This window comes from Monodon monoceros, unplaced genomic scaffold, assembly GCF_005190385.1.
Source record: "Monodon monoceros isolate NGI ecotype Baffin Bay Population unplaced genomic scaffold, NGI_Narwhal_1 Super_Scaffold_21, whole genome shotgun sequence".
Classification (NCBI taxonomy): Eukaryota; Metazoa; Chordata; class Mammalia; order Artiodactyla; family Monodontidae; genus Monodon; species Monodon monoceros.
In genome coordinates, this window is record NW_021703778.1 from 97,441,513 (window position 1) to 97,464,166 (window position 22,654).

General features: G+C 41.9%; 1 protein-coding gene across 2 annotated transcripts in view; it reads right to left on the reverse strand.

The window, feature by feature from the left end:
- Positions 1-22,654, reverse strand: part of FMN1 (formin 1) — a 406,441-nt gene that overhangs the window by 352,478 nt on the left and 31,309 nt on the right. The gene's annotated exons all lie outside the window — the stretch shown is intronic.

Here is a 22,654-nt window from a genome sequence, read left to right on the forward strand (position 1 = left end):
TAACTGCTCTCTTGCTTCCTGAACATTTGAACCTCAACATAAATATACAGAAATCATGAAAATCTGAATATTTTCCAAGAAGTGTTCAGAAAAGAGTTGAACACGTAACGTGTGGTCCTTGATCCCCAGACACCTGTCTCTGTCACATCTGTGCTTTTTCTGGAACAAGTCATTGTTGGTTGAACCTTTTGAATCATCCGACTGCTTGTGCGCACCCCAAGGACACCACGCAAACGTGAGTCCCTCCTTGTCTCATGACGAAAGCACTTAGGGTTCCCTTCCCTGACACATGACCAACAATGCTCCCTTTCTTGGACGCAGCTAGTAAATAAAGAGTAATGGCTGCTGCAGTGTCTGACCTACACTACCAAGTCTATATTTCTCATCACCTGACTGAACGCACATCCCAAATACCTGTAAAGCACCACAATTAAAAGAATGAAAATGATCCTACTTTAGCTGACAAAGGGAAGAAGATCTTTCACTTCTGCAAATTATCCTTTTTGTCTCTCCCTTAATTTGCCATCCATGTTTGATTAAAAAGATGCAAATCTCTACAGCTGCCATTCAACCAGCCACTGAAAAGTTTAAGGGTCTGGTGGCTGAACATACCTTGGAAGGTAAGTGACTCACACTCATCTTTAATTCAATGTAGGATCAGCGTACCGATTTCACAAGTAACGTGTATCCCGTCATCGAAACAATAACCCATTCAGTCAAAATCCTGATTAAGCATCTACGGAATCTTGTGATACAAAGATAACTAAGACAAGTCCTTGCTTTCAAGGAGTCCAATATCCCATAGGGGAAATGAAGAAGTAAATAAATCCTTGGAATGTGTAAGCGTTAAAAGGAGGGTACTAAGGGAATTAAGGTGGTCCTAAAGGGCCGTGGGGGGCGGGGGCAGTCCTCAGGGATGGGCTACTTTTCAGGGGAAATAATACTTGATACTTGAGGAATGAATAAGATTTAACCTGACAAACCAGAAGGCACACTATACATAAAATAACATACGTGCTCAGTAGGTGGCACAGGTTTCAACGTGACTAGAAGACGTGCCACCTGTGGAAGAGACAGGCAAGGGCCAGGTGGAAAAGGCCCTTGCGCAGAGCCTTGCTCAGCAGATTGAATTTCATTCGCAAGTCATGAAAATAAGTTGATCAGGGAGAAACTTGTTTGGCCAGCCCTCCTCACCACCTCACCTCTGCCTTTTATTTGCAAAATGGTTCTCCCACAAGCCACAATGCACTGAGCACCTGACATCCAGCTGTGGACAGCACCTGCATCAGGTAATTGTCTGGAACGGCTTACCTGTTTCCTCCAGACCTGTTGTTCTTCCTCACCCTTCCTTGCCTCTTAGATCCCCAAACTATTCTCAGCTCCCACTTTGCTGCTTCTGGCCATGCTTTTAGGTACCAATTAGGAGTTCCCTTTCTGCACGACCGCTTTACTCTTTCCTTTTTTTAACTGAACTATGGTTGATTTACAACATTCTGTTAGTTCAGGTGTACAACATAGTGATTCAGTATTTTTGCAGAATATATTCTATTATAGATTATTACAAGGTAGTGGGTATAATTTCCTGTGCTATACAATATATCCTTGTTGCTTATCTATTTTATAAGTAGTAGCTTGTATCTGTTAATCTCATACCCCTTATTTGTCCCTCCCCCCTTCCTTCACCCCTTTGGTAACCACATGTGTGTATGGAGGCTCCTTAAAAAACTAAAAATAGAACCACCAGATGATACAGCAATACCATTTCTGAGTATATATCCAGAAAAAATGAAAACACTAATTCTAAAAGATACATGCACCCCAATGTTTATAGGCAGCACTGTTTTTTTTGAATTAATTAATTTTATTTACTCTTTATTATTTTTGGCTGTGTTGGGTCTTTGTTGCTGCGCACGGGCTTTCTCTAGTTGCGGCGAGCAGGGGCTACTCTTCGTTGCGGTGTGCGGGCTTCTCATTGCGGTGGCTTCTCTTGTTGAGGAACACGGGCTCTAGGAGCGTGGGCTTCAGTAGTTGTGGCACTCGGGCTCAGTAGTTGTAGTTCACAGGCTCTAGAGCGCAGGCTCAGTAGTTGTGGCGCACGGGCTTAGTTGCTCTGCGGCATGTAGGATCTTCCCAGACCAGGGCTTGAACCCATATCCCCTGCATTAGCAGGCGGGTTCTTAACCACTGCACCACCAGGGAAGCCCAGCAGCACTGTTTATAATAGCCAAGCTGTGGAAGCAACCTAAGTGCCCATTAACAGACAATTAGACTAAGAAGATGTATTATACACACAAGAGAATATTGCTCAGCCATAAAAAAGAATGAAACATTGCCATTTGCAGCAGTGTGGATGGACTTAGAGAATACTATGCTTAGTGAAACAAGTCAGACAGAAAAAGACATATACTATATGGTATCACTTATGCATGGAATCTAAAAAGTAATACAAATGAATGTACATACAAAACAGAAACAGGGGCTTTCCTGGTGGTGCAGGGGTTGGGGGTCCGCCTGCCGATGCGGGGGACAGGGGTTCGTGCCCCGGTCCGGGAGGATCCCTCATGACGCAGAGCGGCTGGGCCCATGAGCCATGGCCGCTGGGCCTGTGCGTCCGGAGCCTGTGCTCCGCGGCGGGAGGGGCCACGGCAGTGAGAGGCCCGCGAACCGCAAAAAAACAAAACAAAACAAAAAAAACAGACTCACAGATATAGAAAACAAACTTGTGGTTGCTCTTAGCTCATTGGGTGCAGGTGATTTTATCCACCCTAGCTTCAGGCATCCCCACCACCTTAACCTGGGGCCCTCAACCAGCAGATCCATCTGCATTGTTACTCATTTCAATTGAATTTTCTCACACACTGCTTGTAATAATAATATCAATAAGCTTCTTAGGTGGCTTTGGGGTATGTTAAAGAGCTTTCTTGGGGTGAATGGGGATTACAGTCTCACGTTAAAGGCATGTTCAGGAAGACTAGAGATCTACCATAAAAATGGGGATCCCAAATTTTAGCTATGTCCCTGGTGTCTAGTTAGTGCTATGATCTTCCTTAGCCCTATTAGTAGTCATTTCAATCCTCATTTTATAGAGGAAAAAAATGGAGAGCTAGAACAACTTTCTCACTGGAGTTCAACCTATAGACTAGGAAGCCTAATTTTCTACTTTTCTTTACATCTGGTTGGGAAAACCCTCTAGCTATACTAAAGTATCCGTGGCTCACACCAATTCTTGCTTCACCCACGGACAAAACTTGGAAAAACCTAGATATGCATTCAGTCCCCTAGGATTAAATTATTTCTGCTCATTATTTGGCACTGCATTCCAACCTCTCCCAGCAAAACTGCTTGTGATAAAGCAGTTATGGATGGAGAATTCATATTGAAGACTAAACAGGATTAAAAGCTGCAAAGACAATAGCAGGTATGATTTTTTTTCTCACATAGAATGAGAAAAGTACAGACCTTGGACTCAGAAAGGTTACTATCCAGCCATTTGGGTAGGTCCTTCATCTGCAAAATGAAGATAACAGAGATTCCCCAAGAGTTTTGTGAGGATTAAACAAGATGAAATATTTAAAGTATTTTATAGAGCCCTCAGTAAATGGTTGTTAGGACTTTTATTACCATCAATCCTATTACTATTACTTTTACTACCACAACAAAATATGGCACTAAAGTCAATGACCCAACTCTAAGATGAGCTAATGGATGGTACCACAGGGACTGAGAAATAATCTATTGGAAATTAAAGATAGTCTCAGATCCAGGTATATCACTTATACCTGGAGGAGTAAGTACAGTCTAAGGAGAAAATAAAACATCTAATTTGGGGACTATTCCAGCACTCAAAGGGGACAGGTCTTTATTAGTAGAGTTTCTGGATGGCTAATATGTGAAAAATGTTTTAACTATTGAATGCTGGAAAAGAATTTACCACCAGCTCTCACCAGCCCCCACCCCACATTCCCAAAGAGAGAGAAAGAAAACAAACCCAGGTGCCACTGCTGGAAGCTACAGGCCCTCAGATTCTGGCAGTACCAACAAAAGCTTTTGTAATTTCCTGCCGTAAAGGAGACAATGCAGAATCCTCCATCTACTTTAGAGAAGTTTAAAATCTGGAGGTTATAGAAATCACAGCTGCATTTTGATTACTGGCATTCTGAGAAATACAGGGGCTGTGAGAATTACAAGGTGCATTCACTTCTTGGAGTACTTTCATTTAACTAGGATATGCTATTGAACATCTTTTCTCCAAAACAAAGTATTTTACCTTGACAATTGCTGTTGGAAAATCTCAACTACAGATTGAGCTGAGTGTTTGCTCCTTGTACCTCTGGAAATTTATTAAGTCCCCTTCAGAGACCGAAATTTATTGATACATAGAAAAAGAAATTAATCAATGTTTTGCAAGTGATTCCAATAAGTAAACAACCTTAATTTCTGATGTGTGTTTCATCTACATCTACTAGAGATAGTCATCACACTGTAAACAGCATTCTTGCATCATTTTGATGAGATAGGACACACTTTATGTCCTTAAAGGAAGAACCACTAAAGCAAACAATGGTTATAAAACATACTCAGGGCCATATAGCAAATTAGTGTTTGAATTAGAAATAAAATTTGGATTTACCCTGCATTCCAATGCCTATCCTTCATCTATTCTAGGTTATTGGTGCTGAGATGGTCGTAGGGAAGGGGAATGAACAATACTCCTTCCTGTTCCTAAAAAGAAAATCTTTGTTGTCCTACATCAAAATGATATAACACGTTGTGAATTTGGACAGACTTTTTCTAAAACTGTTTCTGATTTTGTCCTAAGATGAAATCATACGAATTCTGAGTAAATGGGAATACATGTGTATGTATCCCTTTAAGAAATGCTTAGCTCACAAAACATAGCTTGCAAATTTAAATCATTTGACTCATTTATCCTGTATGGGAAACTTTAGCTTTTTCTGTTTTAATTATCAGTCCGCACTAAGCAATTATAACTAAAGAATTTTCTCATTTGCTTTATTAACAACTTTCCTGATAGTTTAGTACCAACTCCATTTGGAATGATTGGTGATCCCCAATCTAAACACAGAGATTCTCAAGGGCAAACTAAGAAGTCCATCTAAAAGATTAGAACAAACCAGAAAAACAGGGATTATGACGTCAACTAAGCAAGCACCAGCAGATAGAAAGAAACAGAAGAGCAAAAAAATGTCAATATCTCCCTTAAGGCTGAAATTATTTTACATAACTTATCTTTTCTAGGTAATTTCTCTAATTTGAATATAAAATTAGGAAGTATTTACCTCATTACCACAAAACTTGTTTGATAGGAAAGAGGGACAGTTCTTGTAGGAATGAAGAAATCCAAAACCTCTCACATCTTAATGTCCATATTCGATATTAAATGCAAAGGGTATTATTTAAACAATGTCCACATTAAGGATTAGATGCAAAGTGTTTTCACCTACCTTGGCTAAATAATACAGATTAAATTTTTCCTGATACTGATGCAGCATTTTATTACAGCAACCCATCTTTAAAGAACTGTGTAAAATCTTCATTTCAAAAATACAAATTGTCACATATATACTCCAAAGTCCTTATGATAAAAATAACCTATCTAGAGGAAGACTATTTTTAAACCTTCCTTTACTAAGTAAATTAAAAACAAAACAAAACAAGGTGCTAATCCTTAGTTTTGTTCAACATAATTAAATCAACATATTCAGATTTTATATAGATATATAAAATTCAGATGGTATGATTTTAACAATTTGAGATCAGCAGCTCTGCAGGTTACACTTGGAAGACACCTGAACCAACTTGTCATGTACCAAACCATGACCTTTCATCAAAAATTCTTCTTTCATAGTTCAGCCCGTAAAAATGAGCAAATTAAAAGCGCCTATTAAGTAAAGAGAAATTTCAATTCTGATCATCTAAATAGATTTCTCTCTTTCCCCCCCTGCAACCAAAAACATGCACTCTTGCTTTCAAGCTTACCTTCTTCTGGGGTTACTGACTTCCAGTGTCGGCACTTCCAAATCTTGGGGACTGAAATTGACTGCCCATGTCTTGGGTTATAGTGTTAGCAAGCACCCATGGTGCCAAAGGGTGGGGACACTTCGGCAAACATGATGGGTTCTCAGGAGAGCTGGAGACGAAGGACCAGGTAGGTAGAGGGTGTACTTCCCCTGCTCCATCATAGGAGCAACTGGTACACAGCCATGGGAAGAAACTCTGCCCAGCATAAATAAGTCAACCTTCCCTGCACACAGTGGGCCAGACATGTCTCACCACTTTACAGTCCTATGAATGATACAAAACCAGCAATATTCTTGAAGAGTTTCATTTTATTTTCTTCTTTCAGGGGATAGGAGAAGTGATCCTTTTGCTTTTCAAAAGATGGTTCCAGTTAAACATAGAAACAACTAATTTTTTTTTTTTTAACTTTCAAGTTTTGATTCAAAACAAAGTCCTCCTCTTCTAAGAACTAGTGATTCTACTGTATCTGTCTTCAGCATGTGTTAGGGATTTTATTTTCAGATTTTGAAAGCTAATCTCCTTTCCGGCCCCCATAAAATGACCTTCATCACTACATTTAGTTCAGGATGTAAACCTGAACTATGAAAAAATTGCTGTATAATTATCTTAATGAGACTTTGTGTTTATATTGCGTCTTTTATCTAAAGAGCTCAAAGCATTTTGCCAACATGATCTTACTAAGCTTCACAACACCCTACTCAGGAATGTGATGGTAAGGATTAATACTATCAAATTTAACAGGTGGGGAAACTGAGAGATTACCAATTAAATGACACAATTTGAGGTCACAATGCTAGCTGTAGGCAGAGTTTGATTCAAGACTCTGACTTCGCTTTCCAAGGACATATCGGACTAACATTTCATTTCATGGTGAAATGAAAATTCAATTTCACTTCTCAGAAAGAATCTGTTCTTTTGTTCTAAGCCTTTACAGAACATAAAAATAAGGCAAATAAATTTTATTTTATCTTTGCAAATTTTGGCACACATGTGAAAAACAGAAGATGTGCTAACTCCATTCACTTTATTCCCCTCCTTACCCTTTCCAAGGGCCACCACCATCTTTCCCATCAATGGACTAGGCCACACACTGGTGCTCATACAGAATGTTTATTTAGCCAGTGCACTTTTTTCCATGCACTGGGGGAAAGAAGTTTTCAACGTTGGCCATCCTGTGCATGTTCACTGTGACATAGTCAAACAGTATGGAATTGTACAATGTGAAAGTAAAAAAATCTCATATTGGTACTCCCAGAGGTTACCATTGTTATATGTGGGGATATATGAATATACACATGTAGTGATAACCAGACATAATTGTTCTACAGTTTGTTTGTCTTTTTTTTTCTATTTCCTTTTATTTTTTTTCCTTTTATTATTTTTTAACATCTTTATTGGTGTATAATTGCTTTACAATGGTGTGTTAGTTTCTGCTTTATAACAAAGTGAATCAGGTATACATATATCCCCATATCACCTCCCTCTTGTGTCTCCCTCCCACCCTCCCTATCTGCCCCTCTAGGTGGCCAACTTCCCAATATTCCTCGGTCATCGCTCTTTGTCAGTTTGTGTATGTTTACATCATTCTTTTAAGTGGCTACATATCTATTTTTATGGATATATGTACAAGAATACACAACGATTCATTTTACTCAATCCCCTTTTACTGGACATTTGGGTATTTCCTTTGTTTTTTCTTTGTTTTTGTTGTTTTATAAACTGCAATAAATATCCTTGCGTTTAACTTCATGTGTTTTTTAAATATTTCTTTTGGATCTACTACCTACTTTTCACATGATCCAGAACTCTTGCTTATGAAAATATACCTGTCACTCTATACGCTGAGCTGCTGATTGAATTGTGAGCCTGTAGCCTTGAATGGAAAACTCAGTTCCCCTCTTTCTTCTCATCACCGCTTGGCAGAGGTTTTGGCTTTATCTGCAGGATACTGCCCTGCCTTTACCCATATGACCCAGAAAAGTGAACTGGAAAACATTCCACATGGGACAGATGGAAGGAAAGCCATTACAATGACCCATCTCTGATTCACAGCCTGATTTCTCCAAGGCCTTACTTAGTTCAACAGAAATTTAAATCCTAGCTTTTGACCAATAGACAGAGTGGTAGGTCCTATGTCTTGGAACAAAAAAAGTATATATTTTATGAATAAGACTTAGATCATATGCCTAAGTCTGAGTGGTCACATGACTGAATACTTCACGCCTCTGTTCCCTCAGACCACATGGGAAATTCAATGTCACATTCAATTCAGTATTGATATCATTTCAATGTTTTGGGCTGTCTGTAAAGTGAGAGCCCAAAGGGAGTGCTTTATTCCTTCACTTCTAGTGGAGTTTACACTCATATCACATATATTTCCACATGGATATCCTGGGTCTATTATCTTACTTCCCAGTAAAGCATTATAGTTGACAAGCATTACTTTTCTATTTTAAAAACTGAAAAAGGAAAAGAAAGCAATAGACTTAGAGCCACAACAAGACAAATCTAGACTATAACTAGATCACCATCATTGTTTTTCCTATGAATTCATTTATTTGTTCACTTACTATGTATTGCAAGCAAACAATGTGAATAAGACACAATCCCTGCTTTTGAGGAGCTGACAGTATAGTCAGGGCCATAGACTAAAGAAAATAGGCAAAAAAAGACTAATATTCCGGAAGTTCAGGAAAGGATTCCTGGAAACTTTTATAGCTAACTACACAAAGAAACAAACAACAACAACAAAAACACCAAAAAAACTGCCTTGCCAACAGAATGAAATGCAATGTTCTTGGTCATATGAATCCTAAAAGATTCTGAAAGCCCTTAGCTCTCATCACCAAAAAAGTGGATAAGCTGAGAAGTCTTATTCTTGTCATATTCCAATTCTATTTGTTTCCATCACTTCTTAAAATATTGTTGTGTTCTCTAAGTTCAAATAACCAAGTAACTGTGCTCTTCAAGAAAAAAAAAAATTTCATTCAGTTATTTATTAACAATTTTCTCCCCCAAAGGTATGGAGTCAAGTAGTTCAGAATAGGTTTTATAAAATTAGTACCGGCTTTAGACTATGCACACACATTAGGCTCACTCTTTAAATGCTTATTCCACAGTAAATTTCATGCATGCCTTCTGGGCATCCTGAGTTTATAAAACACAACAGGATAAAAAACCAGGTCAAAGTCCTGATACCACCTAAATAGTTCCACTTGATAATCCAGCAGTATTTGAATCTAAGGACCACTAGCAACATAAACAATGTGTGAGAGAGAAACCTCAACGTCTGTGTGAAATCCATGAATGCTGAATTGACTCCTGCTGGCCTGTCCTGCAAGTATGCTCCTCCAAAGGGCTGAGAATCAGGGTCTTGGTTTCAACTGCTGCCATGATTTTGCTACGTAATCTAAAAGAAGACGGAACCACTTATATTTCTTATGTGTAGGGGTGGTAAAAGATTGGCATGGTACAAGCTCTCCAATCTTAATAAAGGAAACTAACATTTATTTAGCATGTACTATGTACCAGACACTGAGCTAAATGCTTTACAGATGTTGCTCAAAACTCAAGATCCAGGAGATCAGCCTCATCCTTACCACATAAAGTGAGAAAGTAAGAGGTGGGTCCGCAAAGGAAAAGTGGGTACTATGACCAGACAGAGGGGAAATGGATACCACGTGGGAAAACATATTGAAGCCCACTGTAAAAGTTCTCACGCACAGACATGAGACAGAGGTAGTCAGCTTCTTGCTTTGCTATTACGGCTTCTCTGTGCCATTCATGGCTTTTGACCAATGAGGGGGGACCCCTCGGCACATTTCACCCGCCCCCGTCATTTTGCTTCTTCATCAGCAATGCTTTCCACGGCCCTACCACTGGGCAGGAGGAGGCAGCTGTAGTGGTCTTTTGACACACCACCTGAGACTGAGCATTGGGATTTCTTTAAAGCTTCCAAGTGATCCTAATGTGTAGCCAGGGTTGAGAATCACCGGAGTAGAAAAGCCCGTGGTCTTCACCATGGACACGTACAAATATTACTTAACTCTTATAGTATCTGTTTTGTCCAGTCTGATAATCTGTGTTCTGGAAGACAGATCTGAGACGGTTGCTTTCATTTTTAGAAACTGACCCACAAACTTTGGAGGGAGAGGGAGTAATACCCATAAATCAGACACTAGACCCAACAGCACTCTTTTGCCCCCTTCATTATGTTCTTTGCACAAGATCAATTCAGCACTAGATGGGGAGAGAAGGGCAAAAGTGGGCTTAATTTTTATTTCTCAGATTTTGGGGGTGGGGGAGTGGGGAGGAGAAACAAATAACGGAGAGTTGCTTGCCACGAGGAAAAATGTTAAAGGTCCTACATGCCACTCTCATCTACTGAGGCTCTGCCCTCTTTGAAATCTGAAGTGATGCAAAGAGGTTATATCTCTGGAATATACCAAATGCCTTCTCAAGCCCACTTCTACCCTGTCAGGGAATTCTGAGATAATTTAAAGGGATCATCGAGTTTCTCTGTATCACCCATCTTTCTAAAATAGCATGACAGCATGATGTCATACAATAAGATTACATCCAGGGAGGCCACATGATATGGTGGAATGCAGAGTTTGAATCCCTGATCCAATACTTACTAGCTGTGGGTACTCAGCTTAAGAAAGTTAACCTAAATCCAATTTTTATCATGCATAAAACAGAGGCAATAAATAACCTTTCTCAAAGACTCCTGAAGGGGTTAGAAATAATACAGAGAAAGCATCTGACACATAATAAGCTGTCAATAATTATGAGCTATTATCATTTGGGAAAGAAATTTTGTTTTACAATCCAATCTTGAAGATTAGTTCTAAATGAAGAAAGTCAGATTCTTCCTGGATTACAAAGACAAAGACACTGGGACAATACATGTAAATGATTACTCAAAGGAAATATTAAATGAGGTTTACAAATTAGTAATGTTTGCTAGTCAAACAAATACTTCTCCAATTTAAATATCCAAATTAGAGTTAATTGAGTATAAGATAGGCTCAAGGATGTATTATAACAATACAACGTGGGAAATACAGCCAATATTTTGTATAACTGTAAATGGAAAGTAACCTTTAAAAATTATATAAAAGGGGCTTCCCTGGTGGCGCAGTGGTTGAGAGTCCGCCTGCCGATGCAGGGGACACGGGTTCGTGCCCCGGCCCGGGAAGATCCCACATGCCGCGGAGCGGCTGGGCCCATGAGCCATGGCCGCTGAGCCTGCGCGTCTGAAGCCTGTGCTCCGCAACGGGAGAGGCCACAGCAGTGAGAGACCCGCGTACCCGAAAAAAAAAAAAAAAAACATAAAAATAAAATTAAAAAAAAAAAAAGCTGTTAGAGGCAAATTGACAATCATAAAAAGCACAGAGGATTCTTAGGGCAGAGAAATTATTCTGTATGATACTATAATGGTGGATATGATGGTCTCATTATACATGTGTCCAAACCCACAACATGTACACCAGCAAGGGTGAACGAATGTAATCTGTGGATTCTGGGTGATCATGATGTGTCAGTGTAGGTTCGTCAATTGTAGCAAATATCCCCCTCCAGCGGGGGATGCTGACAGGTGGGGAGGAGGCTGTACATGCGGGAGGGCAGGGGGTTAAAGAGAAATCTCGGTATCTTCCCTTTGATTTTAATGTGAACCTAAAACTGCTCTAAAAAAGAGTCTGGAAAAAAAATTCAGTACTAAAAGTTGTTACATGTTAGAGGCAAATATGCAATAAATAAATAAATAAATTAGAGTTTAAAAAATACGGGACTTCTCTGGTGGTGCAGTGGTTGAGAGTTCGCCTGCCGATGCAGGGGACACGGGTTCGTGCCCCAGTCCGGGAAGATCCCACATGCTGCGGAGCGGCTGGGCCTGTAAGCCATGGCCCCTGAGCCTGCGCCTCCAGAGCCTGTGCTCCGCAACGGGAGAGGCCACAACAGTGAGAGGCCCGCGTACCGAAAAAAAAATAAAAATAAAAAAAATACGAACATGGTTCATTAAATGGCCAACTTTGTAGGTGAAATTTTTGTAAGCTCCCACAGTTTTAGTGACTGAAGCTTTCTTATCTTCACATGAGTTTATCAAGGAAGTGTTTCATTACAATTAAATGTCTATATGTTTAACTTCTTAAGTGTGATTGATTGGTTACTTATAACACATTGAAAAATGAAAAATTTCTTGCTATAAAACATCTCTCTCTTCTTTTTTTAAATATTTTAAGTGTTGATTTTCTTTTTTTTTTTTTTTCCGGCTGCACCATGTGGCATGCAGGATCTTAGTTCCCCAACCAGGGATCAAACCCGCGCCCCCTACAGTGGAAGCATAGATTCTTAACCACTGGACCACCAGGGAAGTCCCCCAAACCATCTCTTTTTAATAATTCATGGTTAAAGGCTCTCCTTTGCAATAAATCACTAAGCTGGGACAGAGGCTTCTAAAGATCTGCATACAAAATGATAATCATCATAATAATACCAACATCACAGTGCAATTCTGAAAAGCAGAGGAGATAACATAGATGAGAGGGCTTTACAAATGCTAAAGCCCTGTGTAAATGTTATGTTTTTGCAGCTGCGGCTGCCACAGCTGCTGGCTAAAAGTTCATCCCTGGTCATAAGGAGCATCCGTCCTCATTGGAGACACTGGGTGTGATTAAGCACCAAGGAGAAATACAGAGAGTTCTAGACTCAGAGGAGGACGAGAAGGCAGATTGATCAAGGAGGTAACACCTTGAAAGAGACAGGATGGGGGTTCCGCCTCACCAATGGGCAAGAGTTGGATGGAGAAGAAGCAGATACATACCATGGGCAGATGGTCTGACAAGCAGCACGGAGTATTCAGAAACAGAGCGCCTTGAGGCACAGAGTCTGTGCAGGGGAGCCGAGTGTGAGATAAAGCTGGAAAGGATGGTGGGTGCAGATGGTGGAGAGTCGATGCCTAAAATGTCCAGAATTTTTTCAAGACAAACCAACCCTACATCTACTCTTAGTAGTCGCTGAGTACGTATATTACTTATATTCAATGTTATTATATATCGGCCTCCAAAACGCATTAAAAAGGCCCATGGATTTGGCTGAGGGTTCTTAAACTTCTGCTCGTTCTGCGGCAGGCCAGAGAGAGAAAGGGAAGAGAGACGCAGACCCTGGCAGCACGCCGGAGACGGTTCAGCAGACAGGAAGAGAGGGCAAGAGAAGAGCCACGTAGGCTACAGGCAGGCTGGAGCAGAAACCAGGGAAAGGAAGGAAGACAAATGGCATAACCACCGATTTGCACGGCCGTGAAACCTGAACTCTCCTGGATCCGCCTTCCTGGAGAGTCCTCTGGCTCCGGAACTTTGGGAAGGAAAACTGATACCCATAAATAACTGGCTGTGTAACCGCGGAGTGGGATAGATGCTTCATCTTGATTAAAGGCAAAGTGGTTTTTCTGACAAAGAAAAACTGTGGCTGGGTGATTCTGCTGAGAGGTTACCTGCACGGTTACACGTGGGAGTTTGAGAAAATCGCAAGATGCATGTTGCAAAAAGATACATGGAGGGGCTTCCCTGGTGGCTGAGAGTCCACCTGCTGATGCAGGGGACACGGGTTCATGCCCCGGTCCGGGAATATCCCACATGCCGAGGAGCGGCTGGGCCCGTGAGCCATGGCCGCTGAGCCTGCGCGTCCGGAGCCTGTGCTCAGCAACGGGAGAGGCCACAACAATGAGAGGCCCGCGTACCGCAAAAAAAAAAAAAAAAGAAACATGGAGGTTAGGAGCTGGGTGGGGAGAGGTAAACAAGATGGAGTGCTGTCAGCAAGGAGCAAGGAGGAGATTTCACATCTTATGTTCCCTCAAACAGACAGGAGGTCAGGCTGGACCTGCTTTCCTTTGGGAGTACGGTCTCAAAATAAATCAGATTGTTGGCTGGATCATCATTACCCAACCACAGATATCCACTGTTTTCAGTAATGCCATGGTTAATGCTCATCTGGGTCCAACCCGGACCCTAAGACCCTCTAACTCGATTCTGTCCTCACATGGACCATCCACTTAACCACAGTCTCAAAGGATGGATCAGAACAACTAATAAGTTGAATTAATAAGTGAATCGAGATCTGTCAACAAAACAATAAAAATAAATCAGATTGCTTACTAAATGAAATCCAGTGTAACTGTCTCTATAAATGGAATAAAGATTTTTTAAGTACTCATGAAACTTTTAAAACCGAAGTCAAAACTACAAGCGTCCTAAAGCTACTCGACCAGGATAAAAGTTGAAGTAAAAATGTTTTCAAATCAAACCCAGCTCCATTCCAACCAAAGCTCCCTTCTCATTCACTCGATCAAGCTCCTTATTGGGGCTGTGAAGCTTCCTCCTCAGGTCTAGGCTCTGCCGAGCCCAGGAGATGATTTCAGGAAGGTTTTATTGTAGTGATGCTTACGAGGATGCTGCTGCTACGTCCATTAGCAGTCTCTGTGGAGAAGTAGGTGCCACAAATCCAAGACCCTCTCCCAGGTCTCCCTGAAGGTTAATAAGAATGTGCCGCTGAGGGACCTCACACCTTTGCTCATTCTACAGGAGGATTTGGAGGGAGAAGGGGAAGAGGCAGCAACAGGACAGGAGAGAGAGAGAGACAGAGACAGAGAGAGAATGAGAGAGAAGAGATCATGGCAGAATGTCCAGACACGGGGGCAGGTCAGGAGACAGAAGAAAGGTCAATGAGGACAGATGGAGGCTGCAGGCTTATTGGAAGAGAATCCAGAAATGAGGCAGAAGGAAAAAGGAAAAGGAGGGCACGGTGATGGGACCAGGAGAGAAGCATAACTGAAGGAGGATGGAGCAACAAAGAAAGCAAACAACTTGCCCTGGAAAAAGAGAGTAAAAGGCAGATTAGTGAACAACCAAAGACCATCGTTTCTAACATCCTCAGAGACGGGCGATGAGATGCAGATCAAGTGAAAATTTGGTTCATGACTGTTGCTCAGACAAGACCAGCAATGAGGGCTCTGACTCTGGGCCACTGGTTCTTGAAGGGTCCTAAAGATTCACCAGCCTCTGTCCGTGCTCTCATAGTCTGCCGTTTGTGCATCAGTGAAAATGCTCTTTCTACCTCCTACGAGAATTTATACTCCTACGACATTTCAAGGTCCATTTATAAAACATCTCACTGAAGTTATCATGGTCATTACATGGAGGCATCATGGTATTTTATGTAAGGACATATTTTAAAGCTCGAGTAACATAACTCTCAGTGCAAACAGCAATTAGGCAACACCACAGTGTGATCAGCTACTAGAATTTTAGAGCAAGAATTGAAATTACTTAGTGAAATCTGGAAGCTGTTGGTTATAAATAATTGCTTTACACATAAATAATGTCATTTCTTTTTCAAATGAAAAAATGTTAGTAAACCACTCATCTTAATTGAGCTGAAATAAATCTGAGGCTGGAGTAGCAGTGTGTATGAATAACCATGGTGAGATCACCGAAACCCTGTTTAAAACTCAGTAACTTCCAGAGTTTTGTCAGTATCTGTGCCCTCCCTCACAGCTAAATTGCAATACTTCTTATTTCTAACATACCTTTCAATTGACAGGTCGAACCAGCATTTTCCGATGTCTACTTCATGACACGTATTATTCGAGACACACCCACATGCATGATCTCATCTAGTCTCACAACTGTACTGCAGTAGGTGTTATTAACCCAATTTTCCAGATGAGGGGACTGACACTGGGGGTGGTTAAGGTCACACTGCTGGGAACTGGCAGAGCCAGGACGTGGACCTGGGGCTCTGACCCCAAGCCTGGCACCTCCTGTAAGATACCAGACTGCCTCCATTCCTATCTCTGGCCAGTAAGGAGTTGACTAGCACCCAGAAAGTAGGATGCCAGAATATAAATGTTATCTTCTCATTCATCTACAAACATGTCAAGTATTTCACAATAAAACATATGTATGGAGCAATGTAATGGACTGAATTATGTTCCTCTAAATTCATATGTTGAAGCCCTGACCCCCGCACCCAGTACCCTCAGAATGGGATTGTATTTAGAGATGGGACCTTTAGGGACTTCCCTGGCAGCCCAGTGGTTAAGACTCCACGCTTCCACTGCAGGGCGTGCGGGTTGGATCCCTGGTTGGGGAACTAAGATCCCACGTGCCGCACAGTGCAGCCAAAGAGTAAAAAAAAAGAGAGAGAGATGGGGCCTTTAAGAGGTGATTAAGTTTAAATGAGGCCATTAGGGCGCGCCCTAATGCAATCTGATTGGTGTTCTTATAAGAAGAGATTAGGACACACCAGGGGCACACGGGTGCACAGAGGGATGACCACGTAAAGATGGCAGTCACCTGCAAACCGTGGAGAGAGGCCTGAATACCCTCCCTGCCAGCCCCTTGATCTTGGCTTCCAGACTCCAGAACTGTGAGAAAATAAATGTCTGTTATTTAAGCCACACAGCCTGTGGCATTCTGTTATGGCAGCTAAAGCAGACGAATACAAGTTCCTATGATGTGCCACACACTGTGCTGAGCGCAAGAATGTTACAGTAAGTAAGACAGGGTCCCCACTCTCAAGAGCTTGCAGTCTTGAAGGGGCTTCTCAGAAGCAAGCAGGCAATTAGAATGAACACGCACGGTAAGTGCTACAAATGGGCAGGTGTTGAATGCTGGGGAGCACGTGAGAAGCTCATGTCATCCTATATATGGTATGTATATGGGAGAGGATGTCTGGCAAAACTTTAAAGAAGGTGATGTCTATGCTGAGATCTAAAAAGATTTCTCCCTCACACCTGGAAGAGCCTCCAATTTCCACTGACCAAATATCTTTCTATTCTTATTCCAATTCCCCCAAATTCAGAAAACATTCCTCTTATGCCAGTCAGCTACTGCTCTGCTAGCATTTTGTTTCTACTTCAAAAACTAAACATATATACGCTTTTTTAAATGCTTAGGTCTAGGAATTGGTTTCATGAAAGCATTTAGAAATGTAAACAAAATTTTAGATGAAAAGTTGTGTGCTGCACTAGTCTTTGATAACAAAGGTTGACACAACCTAAGAATGGAATGGTTTAAAAAATTATGGTGAATTTATTCAGTGGAATATATGTGAATATTAAAATTGATTTTAAGAATATTTAATGGCATGGGAAAGTGCTGTGATATAATATAAAGCCATTATAATTTTTGTTAATATAGATATGCAGTTTTAAAAGTTCAAAGTATTAAGTGGCTATTTCAGGCTTATAGAATTGGACAGTTTCTATGTATTAGTTTTTAAAATAATTTCTATGTTTCCAAAGTTTTCTAGAATTATAAATATAATTATTATAATTATATATATATATATATATACAACACACACACATTTTTTTTTTTTTTTTTTGCGGTACGCGGGCCTCTCACTGTTGTGCCCTCTCCCGTTGCGGAGCACAGGCTCCGGACGCACAGGCTCAGCGGCCATGGCTCACGGGCCCAGCCGCTCCGCGGCATGTGGGATCTTCCTGGACCGGGGCATGAACCCGTGTCCCCTGCATCGGCAGGCAGACTCTCAACCACTGCGCCACCAGGGAAGCCCCACACACATATTTTTAATGAGAGAAAAGAAATGTTTTTTTTCTAGAAGGCTTGGGAAATTATCTGATTCTTTCAACCATACTGTAGTTCTTCTAGTTTTTAGAACCAAACTACCTGCATTAGCTTTATCATACATCAATAAGCTGTTATCAGTTTAAAAAATTATACTTGTACTAAGAAAACCTAGATCTGAGTTTTAGTTCCACCTCTTACTAGCTGTATTTCTCAAATGGAAGTTACTTAAATTCTGGGCCTCAATTTCTTCTTCTTTAAAGCCAACAATAATTGCAATGACCATCATAGGGCAGGTGGGAGGATCAAATCAGATGTCTGGGAGAGTGCACGGCAAACTATAAAGAGCTACAGTAAAATGAGGATGAGGATGGTTATTATTTTTATTGACTTATATGGTGCTCTTTTGAACAAGTCAATGTCAGTTGAAGATGAAAATAGGTTTTGAAAATATAAATATGTGTTCGTTCTGTGTCAGTGTGGCCCAGACTATGTTAGGTAGGCTCCTATGGGGCAGGGATCACATATATGTGAGATGATTTCTCATAGATTGTGAATGGAATGCCCAATGCCAAGTGCTTACCTCAGAAAATATCCTTCATAGACACAGGACCAAAGTGAGCTTTATACAGGCAGCTGATAAGTCATCGTAGGCCACCTCCTCAAAGCCACTGCCTGAGTGGCCAGGAGGCCAGGCCATCAGGAAGTCCATGAGGGTGGCAGGTCAGAACATGGAAAAGTGGGAAAAATGCAGTCAACACTTACTAGGTAAAAGCCCCCTGGCAATGATTCAGCCTCAAGTGACGGAAACACCTCGACCTTGACACTAAGTGTTATTTAAATAGATGTGAGAAAAGCTCTTTCAGATCCTGGGAGAAAGATACTGATCTGATCACATGCAGCATGTTATCAAGATTTTCCCATGCCTGCCTAGACCCTCTCCACAAGAAACAAAGGTTGAAGGTAAGGACACGCAGGTCCTCGGAAGTACCTGAGATGACCTCTGCCCCCCAGGGCAATCGTTCAGACCAGGTAGGCAAGGACCTGAAATCATATTTTCCACAGCTGGGTCAGAAGAAAGAAGTCTAGAATTTTCTTTTTCTTCTTTTCTCCCCCCCGCAAACCCCACTACCTCTCTAACTCCCAAACTTTCCCCTCCTTCCTTTTCTTCCTCTCCCCATCTCCTTCTTTCCTGGCTGTAAATGTTTGTCTCAATTCTGATAGTCCAAAATATGGAGCAGCTGAATATTTTCAATAAAACAGCATTTCTCCAAAATTGTTCTATACCTTCAGCTTCTCGACTAATACTATAACGTCTTTTTCTTCCTGCCCTTCCATACTCTGTTTAGGAGCAGTGGGTATTTCATGTTTTTCTTGAGAGTCTACCTTGATCCACAGCGGTCTACCATCTCAAGTAAAGAGGAAAGAATCAGCGGGTCTTTCTATCTCTTCCTAAGGCAGCCTCATTGTGTCATTTGTAAAAGGAACCATACACCAGGACTGGCATGATATGCATACATTACACCCAGGGTACTCATCACACTTAAGAGCAGAGGATAACATGGCAACAGGAATATCCAAAGTTGCAGCTTTTCAGTCTATCATTCTTCTTGGTGTGGCCTTAACCTAAAAAGAATTTCTGGGGCCCTGGCAATCTATTTTCTAGGGCAACCTTTAATTTCCTTAGCTAATTCCAAGCAGCACAGCCACCTGAACTCCTCCACCACTGTCTTCCGCTCCTCCCACATGGTGTCTTGCCCAGATCTGCATCTCTTTCACGACACCCTAGAGGTGTCTTCACAAAAACCCAAGCTGGAGGAGTCCAGGGGGCTGTTGGTCTGTGAGCACACACCCCCCTCTACTGGACAAAACACGAAGACATGTACATGGCTGGGAAGGGACCACAGAATTCCCCAACAGGAACATCTAATTCACTGTCCTCACTTTGTACAAGAGAAAGACATGCCATAAATCAACAGATTCACAGAAGGAACTGGAGGCAGAAGCTCTAGCTCTGTCCTTCATGGTAAGCACCATCATTATTCTGTGTTCTTCAATAGCTTGACTCACAAGAAGAGAGGACTATATGACTGAGTTCATGGCGGGGGGTGGGGGGTCTCTAGGTTCTGAGTTAAAACACTCTCCAAGGTGCAGCCATCGATGAGGAAGCAAGGTGTTGGTTGAAAGAGCCCTGGGCTGGGAGTCAGAGGACATGGTCTCTAGTCCCAGTTCTAGCACAAATGACCTCTGTGATTCTGGGCAAGACACATAAAAGTCTCTGGAACTCCCTGTCCTCATGTGTGAAGTGAAAGAGTTAGAAGAGATGAGCCTCTAAGGGAGCTTCTCACAATATGAACCCATGAGGTCTATGACTGTACACAAGCAGATGAAAGAGGGCAAAAAGGAAAAGGAAAGAAAAGCACATGAACTGGAATGCTGGAGACCCCATCCTAATCCTGGCTCTGGAAGCAACTAGCTACTTGACCTTAGGAGAGTCACTTCATCTCTCTGGAACTCTGTCTTCTGCAAAGGGATGAAGCTAGATGATCTTGGGAAGAAGATTATAGCTTCTCAACCCCTAAGTTTCTACAATTATGAGTAACGATAACTGTGGGCACCGATGCTGTCTTCAAAGGATCCTGAAGCCACAGGGGCATGTTTATACATCTCTGGGCAAAGTAGGGAGCCATTAACCTTCCTACTTGTTTTATAATAAGTATAACTAAGAATAAATACATCAAACTACTTGTTTAAGAGTTCACAAGAGCTCAAGCAGATGTGCTTCCTTCCAACCTGTGTGACGGACAAGACATTAGCCCAAGGCACTACCATCAAACAACAAAGCTTATGTAAGCCATGCTACAAAACAGCCAGGAAGCCACTGCTTTCTGTGAATTAATAAGTAGACCTAATAAATTACTAAACTAGATCACTAATTCTACTCATTTTATTTATTTATTTTTTTGCGGTACGCGCTCCTCTCACTGTTGTGGCCTCTCCCATTGCGGAGCACAGGCTCCGGACGTGCAGGCTCAGCGGCCATGGCTCACGGGCCCAGCTGCTCCGCGGCATGTGGGATCTTCCCGGACCGGGGCACGAACCCGTGTCGCCTGCATCGGCAGGCGGACTCTCAACCACTGAGCCACCAGGGAAGCCCTCTACTCATTTTAAATGGGGTTGTAGGAATTGACACAAAGTTTAAAAGAAGAGTTGAAACCAAACAATGGCAATGTTTGTTGCCAATGTTGGGTGACCTACGTATGGCTCTGGAAGCAGTGGGAAAGGGTGGCGCTGAGCTAAGTTCCAGCCCGCCTCACCCCAAACTAGATTTTTATTTAGATTATGCAATCAATAATCTAAATAAAAAGAGCGCTCTTGCCATGCAAAGGCAGTTTCAAAACAAGTTCTCTAGCTGCACCAGCATCCCACTTTATACCTGGCTCCTCTTATCCAGGCTTTCAGGATCCACTGAAGACATTAGGGGAAACAGCAGTGGATGGGGAGAGCTTCGTGACCAACGGTTGGACTGTCAGCCACAAGGTCAAGTGGAAGGGCACTGAAAGGAAAAAAGAAAACTGTGACCCTGGAAGAATTGCTTAACCCCTCTGACATTCAGCTATCCTGCCTTTCCTTAAAAAATCTTAGACAGTAAATACATTTGAGTCACAATGTTTTGCAGTAAAATAAAGACAGCCTATGCATTTGAAATACCTTGTTTACTGAGTTTCTCCTTTCAAATTATCTTCTGATGCACCTCGCCTCCTCTATTTGATCCTCCGAGGAATTTTTTTTTTTTTTTTTTTTTTTTTTTGCGGTACGGGGAGCCTCTCACCGCCGTGGCCTCTCCCATCGCGGAGCACAGGCTCCGGACGCACAGGCCCAGCAGCCACGGCTCACGGGCCCAGCCGCTCCGCGGCATGTGGCATCTTCCTGGACTGGGGCACGAACCCATGTCCCCTGCATCGGCAGGCGGACTCTCAACCACTGCGCCACCAGGGAAGCCCATCTGAGGAATTTTAAGTATTAAAATCCAAAGGATGTGCTGGACACACCAAGCCCAATAAGCACTTTAGATGTTAAAGAGACAACTGTTTGAGGACCTTATCCCAGAAGTTTTTCAACATAATTTTTATTTTAAAAGGCCAGTGACAAGTTTTGAGAATCTTCAGAATTGCACCCCCTACCCTTAAGTCCTCTCTTGTAGGGCTGTGTCCTTGAACATCAGAATACTGATTTTAAATCGTGGTACAAACCGAACACCAATGGGAAGATCTCGCGAGAAGATAAGCAGAGCACAGGATAACCCAGTTAGAGAGGAGAATGTGTGCTCTGTCCGTCGGCCTTCCCTGGTGCTGCTTCTTGCTGGCATCAAGTAGGAAAGATTCCTTTCACACCTGACACAAGTATGCACTGTCCTGAAATATGAGAAGGCAATTCCCTGAGGAACAAGGAGGCCTCTTGGCAGTGGTGGGTGAAGCTCAGAAACCGAAAAACCTAGCTGGAAAGGCCTGCCGGAAGAAGTGACTCTCTGTGGAATGCTATTGCTATCGGCTAGTTTACCCTCTCAGGGTGATGCAATATTCTAAAATGTATTACTTAAAACCGGATAGAATTACCATTGTGCGTTACATACCAATACTAAGTTCCTCTTCTGTGGACCATAAAACCACGGAACAGACTTAGGCACTACCTATTCCTGAACTGCCTTGTTTTAGCCCTTCACACATATGCCCTGCAAACATAGTACAGAACCTACTGATGACTTTATATTTTGGTCCTCATGTCTCTAGGATGGATGTGAGCTCTATGAGGACAGGGATGAGCCTTTATTTTTGGTCTGTTTTGTCTATCGCTGTGTCCACTCTACCTAGAATGGTGATGAATCCATCACAGGTATTCAATCAATATTGTTAAATGAAGAAATGATTTTTGTGTGCCTCACAGATATAAATACCAATAATCACACTGACAGAGCTGTGTTCACTGTTACAGTTCAGAGAAGATGGGTCCATGGCCACAGG